The sequence below is a fragment of the Armigeres subalbatus genome, chromosome 2 (assembly GCF_024139115.2).
Source record: "Armigeres subalbatus isolate Guangzhou_Male chromosome 2, GZ_Asu_2, whole genome shotgun sequence".
Taxonomy (NCBI): Eukaryota; Metazoa; Arthropoda; class Insecta; order Diptera; family Culicidae; genus Armigeres; species Armigeres subalbatus.
In genome coordinates this window covers 42537148-42547197 of record NC_085140.1, presented here as the reverse complement: position 1 = coordinate 42547197, position 10050 = coordinate 42537148, and positions in this window count along the sequence as shown.

The following is a 10050-nucleotide window of genomic DNA, read 5'->3' as shown; positions in this document are numbered from 1 at the left end:
AGAATAATGAAATCCTCCCTAATCCCGTGTTTCGATTTGGTATGATTTTTCTGTCGGATTTCGACGACTCACGGTTTATCACCACATTGAGAAATTGTACTGAACGGCTTCGAATAAGTTACAACGGCGTGCTGCCAAACGTAGATGAGAACAGCCAAAATCTGCCCAACCGGAAAGGCTTTGATCACCGTCGTGGCACTAATTGATTTGAGTTGACATATGTACAAACATAAAACTGCGAATTGAATTAGGCGTAAATTTGCGCTCTGATTGTCAATTAAAAGTTGCGGAGATTTTTTATTGCGCATGTTAATTTACCTTTTTATCGGCATTCTTCCTCTTAATTTTTTAAAAGGGTGATTTACAACATGGATCTGGAAGTGATGACCTTATTTATTAATATAATAAATAATAAAGATTAAGAAACATGAAACTATCAATCGTCAAAATTTACTTACTACGTGCTACTATTCTTAAATAGTGTATATTAATTGTCTGTTTCATTAGAAACTTTTTTTTATAATTAGCTTACACCGGATAGAGTTGACTCATTTTTCGAGGAAGTTATTTCGTGCAATGCGTGGTGCATGAAAAATGTCAATTAGCAAATTAGTCTTAATATTGAAAATAAATAAAATGTCCTAAAATCCAGACACAATGTTGAAGCAGTGTAGGATTAATAGTACACTAATTTCATAATCATAATCTAAAAATATATATCGCGGCCCAGGAACAATGGATGGTGGTTTTCCACGACTAGTTCTGGTGTGGGGTAGTACGCCAAATATACCTGACACGACGGACCTCCAATGAAACAGGAGATTTGCACAGGCTCAATAACCTGCGTATAAAACCAAACAATATTATTATTATCTTTATTTGAGAAACTTGCAGCCCTAGGCTGGCTCATTTCTGTTCCAATACATAATTAATAACAACATTAGGGCCTAGTGATGGGCGTTCAAACCCGGAACCGTTCAATGGTCCGGATCTCTAAAGTGAGTGAATGATTCGTGGATCATTTTTAAAAAGATTCGGTTCACCAGATCAGCAAATTATTTGACCATTTGTAAAGAAATAATAAAATAAAAAGTTCATTCTTTGTAATCCATACGCTTGTAAACAAGAAAGAGTAAAGTTATTTCAGTACGGTTCTAAGGATCGGATAAGGTTGAAAAATCCGGATCATTAGAATGAATGACCCAGATCTGATCTGTTCATCAAAGTGATCCGTTTTGCCCATCTCTAAACAACATAGGACAATAACAACATAAAGGATAATACGAATCGATACAATCAACAACGACTACGATTGGAAGTTTCGGTAGGTTACGACATATTACATCCTCGCAACTTCGACCTCGTTGTGAAAAGTGGGGAATCAAGCAGCTACCTTCTACCTAAACTGTGACACTGGCAACGATGCGCCACTGCGTGACTGCATAGCACCTAATTAACGCAAAGATGTGCAAGCTGAAAATCAAAGACCATTTCTGCAGCTTCACCATATTCCTAGACCAACATTTGAAAAGGGCGTAACAGCCAAAATTTATTCCTTCTGATTCTTCGTCCACATATATAGCTATATATGTAGACGAAGAATCAGAAGGAATAAATTTTGGCTGTTACGCCTTTTTCAAATGTTGGTCTAGATTCAACGTGCACTGCTAAAAACGACGATGACAACAAGAAAAAGTATTAACTTGAGCAGACATGAGACACAAGACAAATCCCCACAGCGGAGGTGAAAAGGAGACATAAGCGGTCAGATAGAAAAGGGAGCAAATGTACAAACCGGGAAATCGGGCTGGATGGCAATACATTTCACAACCTGGAAAAAATCCACGAAAACACCTTCTTCCCTCGCAAAAATATCCCCAAGGCTATCACTTAACAAATTGCTGCCATTTTGTCGTTCTATGGCGTATTGGCCTCCTTAGCCGTGCGGTAAGACGCGCGTCTACAAAGCAAGACCATGCTGGCTGGGTTCGATTCCCGGTGCCGGTCTAGGCAATTTTCGGATTGGAAATTGCCTCGACTTCCCTGGGCATAAAAGTATCATCGTGTTAGCCTCATGATATACGAATGCAAAAATGGTAACTTGGCTTAGAAACCTCGCAGTTAACAACTGTGGAAGTGCTTAATGAACACTAAGCTGCGAGGCGGCTCTGTCCCAGTGTGGGGATGTAATGCCAATAAGAAGAAGAAGATGTCGTATTGGCCTGGTTTTATTGTTCTGCTCGTACGGATCCCAGAATTCAGAATACATGCTGGGACATGTTGATTGTTGATGTGGTGGTCTTCCTATTCGTCAAAGGTCAAAGGGTCAAATGCAGTGAATTTGACCACAGCTTCGGCCCTATTCATACCATTTTGGTAGATTTGTATATATGAATTATATCAGATCAGTATCAAAAATCATGGTGGTACCTGTTCCAGAAATGGCCAAAAACGGGTTTCTTCGAAGTGACCCTTTGGGAACCGGCTCCAAAATGGCCAGTTCAATAGTTTCGCTCCATATAAGCAATATGGGTATCAAACTTCAGCACTTTGCAAGACAAATGGACTTCCGGATATGATTCTGGGGACATTGGCCACCCTAGGGTAAATTCCGAGGCCCCGTGAGGAAGCCTCCGGAAGCATCAAAATCGGCAATTTTTGAAATGTCACAAACTATGACAATATGGGTATCAAACTTCAGCATTTTGCAAAGACAAGTGGAATTTTGACATCCGGATATGACTCTGGCCGCCCTGAGGTCAGTTTCGATGCCCATAGGGGCGCTGCAGGAAGCTTAAAAATCTGACAGTTTTCAAAATATCAACAACTATGGCAATATCAATAAGGCATTTTATGAGACAGATCGAAACAGCTGTTTTTCTCGTGTTTATCGACTTTGACAATTAGTGGGAGCCCGTTTGTTTGGTAATTTCGGGCATAACATTTCGATGGGTCCCATAATAAATTCTACCTATTTCACTTTTCGGCTACCAGGGCTTTAGAACAAAGTTTTTCATATGATTCTTAAAACGTGTCGTTAGTTTATTCATACCATTGCATTCTAAGCATGAAAAGCTGAAGAAAACACGAATGAAAAGTAAAACGTTTAAAACATTATTTTGTGTTCGGACCTAACGGAATGTTCACGCAGAATCATATCAAAACAAAACATCAAAAGTAAATAATCGGGCCACCGCAAAACGTCTCATAAAATACCTTATATGGGTATCATGCTTCAGCATTTTTCAAGACAAGTGAAATTGTGACATCCCTATATGTTTCTGGGGATGTTGGCAACACTAAGACTTTCCGAAATGGATATCGAACTGACCTCAGCATAATATTAAAAAAAACCAGATTAATCCACCTAACGGTGATGGCGCCTTTCTCGCGTAAAAAGGTAATAAATGTAGCCTTTACGCTTACACCTCGATGATGTACAAGAAAGGCAAAACAGTTACACCGTCTAATGTTATGATAGAAAATTTACACTAGTAGACAACAGATGGCGCTGCCAAAAGTTTCTCGAATTTCCTATGTTCGAATTTTGACTTTCGGACAATTTAGTACTATGTACATAGTACTATGAAACTGAACGAAGAGCATACTTACGCCTAGATGCGTGCAACAAGAGCATCTTTATAGTACGATGAAACTCTTAATGGGAAGCCACGGATAAAATATTCATAGATGCAAGGCATTTTTCATAACACATTATTGTTCTATGTGATTATGTCTCATCACTATTTTAATATTATGTATTTTTTGCAATTTGCAATTATTATGAAATTCAATAGTGATCAACAGCGTTTTAGTCTCTGTCGGATGCAACTTGTTGCAAGAAAATCGATTAAGAGTTTCTATGTGAAAATTTGGCTAATGTTTTTTATGGCATTTTGTGCACACACACACGCACACACATACACACACACACACGCACACACGGACAGACAGACATTTGTTCAGCTCATCGAGCTGAGTCGAATGGTATATAACACTATGGGTCTCCGGGACTTCTATCAAAAGTTCGATTTTGGAGTGAAATGATAGCCTTTCGGTACAACTTAGTTGTACGAGAAAGGCAAAAAGTCGATTACGGGCCTCGGAACTGGCTTCTGGATGACAAATATCCATATCCGGATGTCATAATCACAAAAAGGCTTCCTCAAGGGCCTCGGAACTGACCAAAGCGTGGCCAATGCCCCATCCGACAAGTCAAGCATCCGACAAGCACCACCAACAGCGGCGCGAACACTCAATTTATCCGACCAACAATATCACACACGAACGACCGAAGCGCCAACTTGAACACCAACCATCAAAAAATATATGGGGGTTTGTGCAACTTCACTACAAATGCTCAAACATGTTCGGCAAACTTTGACTCCGCCCCCGACAACTCAAACTAAAATCAAACCGTTTTAATTTTTTCCAACCCAGCCGCCAACTGTCAAATGGTTGTTCGAACAACTTCACACACGTTCAAACAAACCAGCAACCAAAGCGTTTTGTTGGGGGCGGAGTCAATGTTCGTCAAACTTATTGACTGGTGTGTACGCTGCAACGTATAATCCGTATAGAATTCATGTAAAAAAGATTTTCTATTCTACAAAAATCCATCTATTTCTGCAAAAGTTTTTTTTTTCGGAGAATACTCAGGAGCATGTAATAAAAATTCTCCAGGATTCGCTATTTTTTTTCCTCGTTACCTCTCCTGATAAAGGTAGCATCACACATCGGGGAAATTTTCCGCCGGATTTTGGGCCCCGTGCATTTTCAATTTTCAAGAATCTCTCGGAGAAATTGCTCAAGGTACTTCCGGGGGAATTTATGTACGAAACTTGTTTCCTGTATTCTAGAAGGATTTCCTGAAGGAATTATATTGTAGGAATTTCCAAATTAATTCTTGGAGCAACTTCCAGAGAAACGTTTTTGGAAGAAAGCGTTTTTGGAAGAATTTCAAAAGAAATTCTGCATAAGAAATAATTCTATTCGGTATTCCACAAATATATTTTTCTGACAATTCTTAGTGGATTTTGTGAACGAGTTTCAAGGGGAAATCCCAAACTACACAATTCCATCCACCGACCTAATTTAGGACACCATCTGTGAGGAAATCCTGAATGAACTTATGAATACATAACTTCCCTAACAATTATTTTTAAAACTAAATCTAGACAACAGTACCGGATAAATTTCATTTTAAACTACAATAACAAATATCACAAAATTCCCGAAAAAAAAATTTTCAACGCACATTTTATTTTATTAAACAGACAGTTTCGTTTCTCCCTTCTGCTTGTTTATTCCGCCCAGTCCCACCCACCCACGTGGTTTTGACAGTTGTAGTATAGTTGTATTGGTGAACCCGGTGCGAAACCGTGAAACAACACAGTGCGAACCCGACAGCTTTGGGGTTGGAACTAGTGCGAACCTAGTTCCAACCTGAGCGAATAAAAAAACACTTTGACAGCACTTAGAGTAAAATCAGCAGTGATTCAAATCGTTCGGGGCTGTCAGTTTGAATATGAATCTGAAACATTGAATTTCCCAGCAGCTGTTCTAGATTCAGTTTTTATACCAGTCAACTGTCAAAAAAATAAAACTGGTATAACGCTCCGTTCTATTTTCTGCAGATTTGAACCACGATTGAATCACGAGATTCAAATATTTTTCAATTGTTTTGGTGTATGGATGCGTCATTTTATCTACGGATCAATCCACTTTGCAATTCCGACGCCTTTCTTGGCAGTAACATAATGATTTCAATTAATTTGAAAATTTGAAAAACATGAATAGAACACTGCTGGGGAAACCAGCGAGTTTGTTCTATTTTGCTCCAGATGCAAACTAGAATAGTGGTCGAAAATTTAGAATCAAACTGAATCACTGCTGATTTCACTCTTAGGTTGGAACTGGTTCCAACCTAGGTTGGAACTTTTTAAAAACGAATTCGACATTAGAAAGTCGCCGTAGCAACACATGAGAAGTACCAGTTACTCAACTCTGTACTTGCATCAAGGTGATATCATCACAAGGTTGTTCAAGATTCTTCTCTAGTACTTCATGAGCACTAAAAAAGTATGCTCTTGTATCCCAGCAAACAAGGTGACTCTAACTTGAGCCTAACATGAGTGTAACCTGTTAGAAAGTTACACTAACATTCTCACTAACTTTAGGGTAAAATGAGACTAAAATTAGACAGATCTGCAACACTTTTGTTAGGTATGTTTATGATTTATGCATATTTTAATCTAACCCGTTACCCTAACATTAGATGAACGTTAGCTATGTTTCGCTTTAGGCGGTTAGGCAGTGGTTAGGGTATTTTCGGGTGGGATTTCATGCTGGTTTATTTACATCCAGCTGTCATACGAGCAAAAAGTGCATGTATTGGCGCGAAATATATTATTAACCAACACAAGCACACTTTTGCACCGAATGACAGCTAGATGCAAACAAAACTGAATTAAATGAAGAATAGTTCGTTTATTTTTTGTGCAATTATTATTTTTAAAGTTTTGTTTGATTGTTTTTACAAAATTGCGCTCGCGAAGGCTTTCCTTACCTTCAGTCTATAAAAGAGGTGCACCAAATTTCCGGCAGCGACGATCCATATTCGCCGGTTTATGAAAAGCTGAGCCGCAAGCAGCTTATTTACGACGTCGTGCCTCTGGGACTGGCTTCGGTTCCGAAAACTCCAATCCGTGACAAATTGGCGGCCATGAACCCCGATGCAGTGTTCGTTTTTGGATTTGGAACCAACTTTGCAAGTAACGCAGGAACCGTATGAAGAAGATGCACGGTAACAAGATGTCCAATGGCGGACAGGCAGTGACGATGCAAGCAAGTAGCTTGAGTTGTGATTTGACTCAGTCAATAAAAATTCTCTCAATAAACCTGTCATAAGACGAGTTTAAACAATCCCATTGAATTCCACCACTTAATTGTATCTTGACAGATACGTATTTCGACCTCAACAGTAAGGCCGTCTTCAGTGTCTCGTACTTGACTCGACTTATTACTCTCAATAAAATCATATTAGACTTCATTGAATTTTGATTTTAAGTCTCTTTTAATTCAAAAACAATAAATAGGGAATGTCATTAAAATTCCTCCAGGAGCTACTTCCTTAAGCAATTCCTCTAGGAATCGTTCCAGGAAATCTTCCAGCAGTTCCTCTAAAAACTCATTTGGGAATTTATTCAGGAGTTACTTTGGTAATTCCTCTAGGAGTTCCTTTAGGAATTCCCTAGGAATACATTTTAGAATATCTCCAGGAGTTCCTCTAGGAATTTATATAGATTTTTTTTTTAAAAGTGAAAATCTGGGAATTCTATGTGTTTCTCTTAAAAATCCCCCAGAAAATGCCTAGGTGGTTGCTTTGGGAATTGCGCCAGGAGTTATTCTGAAAATGTTTAAGATTCCGCCACAACTTTCTTTGGCAATTCCACCAGAAGTTCAACTACGAATTCGCAGGAATTCTTCTAGATTTTATTCCAAAAACTCATTCAGGAATTCTTCAAGGAGTTTCTCTAGAAATTTATTTGTGAAATTGTCCAGAAGTTCTTCTGGGAATTCCCCCAGGAGCTCCTCTAGAAATTTCTTCAGTAGTTCCTAGGAATTTCTCCACGACTTTCGCTGGGAAATCCACCAAAAACCTATTTCAGATTTCCTGGAAGTTCCTCTTGGAACTGCTCTAGGTATTTCTCTCTGCATTCCTTTGGCAGCTTCTCTAGGATTTGCATCAGGAATTGGTTCAAGAGTTACTCTGGAAATTCTTCCAGGAATTCGTCAGAATCTGTGGGAAATTCTCCAGCAATTCTTCTGCAAAATCCTCCAGGAGTTACCCTGCGAATTTATACAGGAATACCAAATTTTTAAAACGACTTTCTGCTTTTGTAAACAAAGATGCAAACGACGATTTGACGAATCTGGGAGTTCCACTAAAATCTCCTTCGATAGTTACTCAGAAAATGTCTTCAAGAGTCCATCTGGGAATTACTCCAGGAGTTCCTCAAGAAATTCATCAAGAAAGTTGTTCTGGGAATTCCCCCAGGAATTCTTTTGAGAATACCTCATGGAATTCTTTTGGGAATTCCTCCAGCAGTTTCTCTAGGAGTTCATCCACGAGTTTTTCTTAGAAATCTCCCAGAAACTTATTTCAGAATCCCTCCAAGAGTTCTTTTAAGAATTCCGCCAAGATCTCATTTCGGAATTCCACCTGGAGTTTCTCTGGAAATTCCACCAGAAACTCATCTGGGAGTTCCTTAATTACTTCCTCTAAAGCACTAAATAAAAACTAAATTAAAACGCAATTAAAACTAAAATAAAACTAAATTAAAAATAAATTAAAACTAAATCAAATGTAAATTAAAAGTAAATTAAAACAAAATCAAAACTAAACTAAAACTAAACTCAAACTGAATTAAAACTAAATAAAACTAAATTAAAACTAAATTAAAGCTTAATTAAAATTAAATTAAAACTAAATTAAAAGTTAACTGAAACTAAAATAAAACTAAATTAAAAGAAAATTAAAAATAAAATAAAACTAAATTAAAACTAAATTGAAACCAAATTTCAACTAAATTTGAAGGAAATTAAAAGTAACTAAAACTGTACTCAAACTGAATTAAAACTAAATTAAAACTAAATGAAACTAAATTAAAAGCAAATTTAAAATAAAATAAAACTAAATTAAAACTAAATTGAAACCAAATTTAAACTAAATTTAAAGAAAATTAAAACAAAATTAAAACTAGGTAAATTAAAAGTAAATTAAAACTAAACTAAAAACTTAATTAAAACTAAATTAAAATTAAATTAAAACTAAATTAAAAGTAAATTAAAACTAAAATAATACTAAATTAAAAGTAAATTTAAAATAAAATAAAACTAAATTAAAACTAAATTGAAACCAAATTTAAACTAAATTTAAAGAAAATTAAAACTAGGTAAATTAAAAGCAAATTAAAAGTAAATTAAAACTAAACTAAAAACTTAATTAAAACTAAATTAAAACTAAATTGAAACTAAATTAAAACTAAATAAAAACTAAACTAAAAGTAAATTAAAAGTGAATTAAAAGTAAATTAAAGCTAAATTTAAACTAAATTAAAACTAAATTAAAACTAAAATGAAACTAAATTAAAACTAAATTGCAACTAAATTAAAACTAGCGCCATCGGGGGTGACAATGGGTCGGGGGGTGAGAATGGGTCATCGCTCTGACCGGCAGCCCGGAGGTCGTAGAGAAAAAACGTTCAAAAAGGTCTCTTATATTTAAATCTTCTTGCCCTAAGATACACTTAATCCATTCTACAAGCATTCTAAGTAGTTGAAACCGTGACCCATTCTCACCCCCGACGACGGTAAATTAAAACTAAATTAAAAGTAAATTAAAACTAAATTAAAAGTGAATTAAACGTAAATTAAAACTAAATTAAAACTAAATTAAAACTCAATTAACACTCAATTAAAACTAAATTAAAGCTAAATTAAAATTAAATTAATAATTGATATAAATAACTTTAAAATAATACGAACAACTGTTTAGCACATGTGTAACTGAAATTGTGCCCATTTTGAGACGTGTGGAAAGACCTTTGTCCAACGACCTGAGATCCTCCGTATACAACAACAAAACTCCTGACTGAACCAAAACTATCCATCGTATCTTGGTTGTGTCCAACTTCCGGTATTTTTTGTCAGTCTGACCGCCCGTTGCCAGAATCGTGTTTTCTTGGAAATCCACCAGAAACTTATTTCAGAATCCCTCCAAGAGTTCCTTTAAGAATTCCGCCAAGATCTCATTTCGGAATTCCACCTGGAGTTTCTCTGGAAATTCCACCAGAAACTCATCAGGAGTTGCTTAATTACTTCCTCTAAAACACTAAATAAAAACTAAATTAAAACGCAATTGAAACTAAAAAATTAAATTAAATTAAATTAAAACTAAATTAAAAATAAATTAAACTAAATCAAATGTAAATTAAAAGTAAATAAAAACTAAATAAAAACTAAACTAAAACTAAACTCAAACTGTAT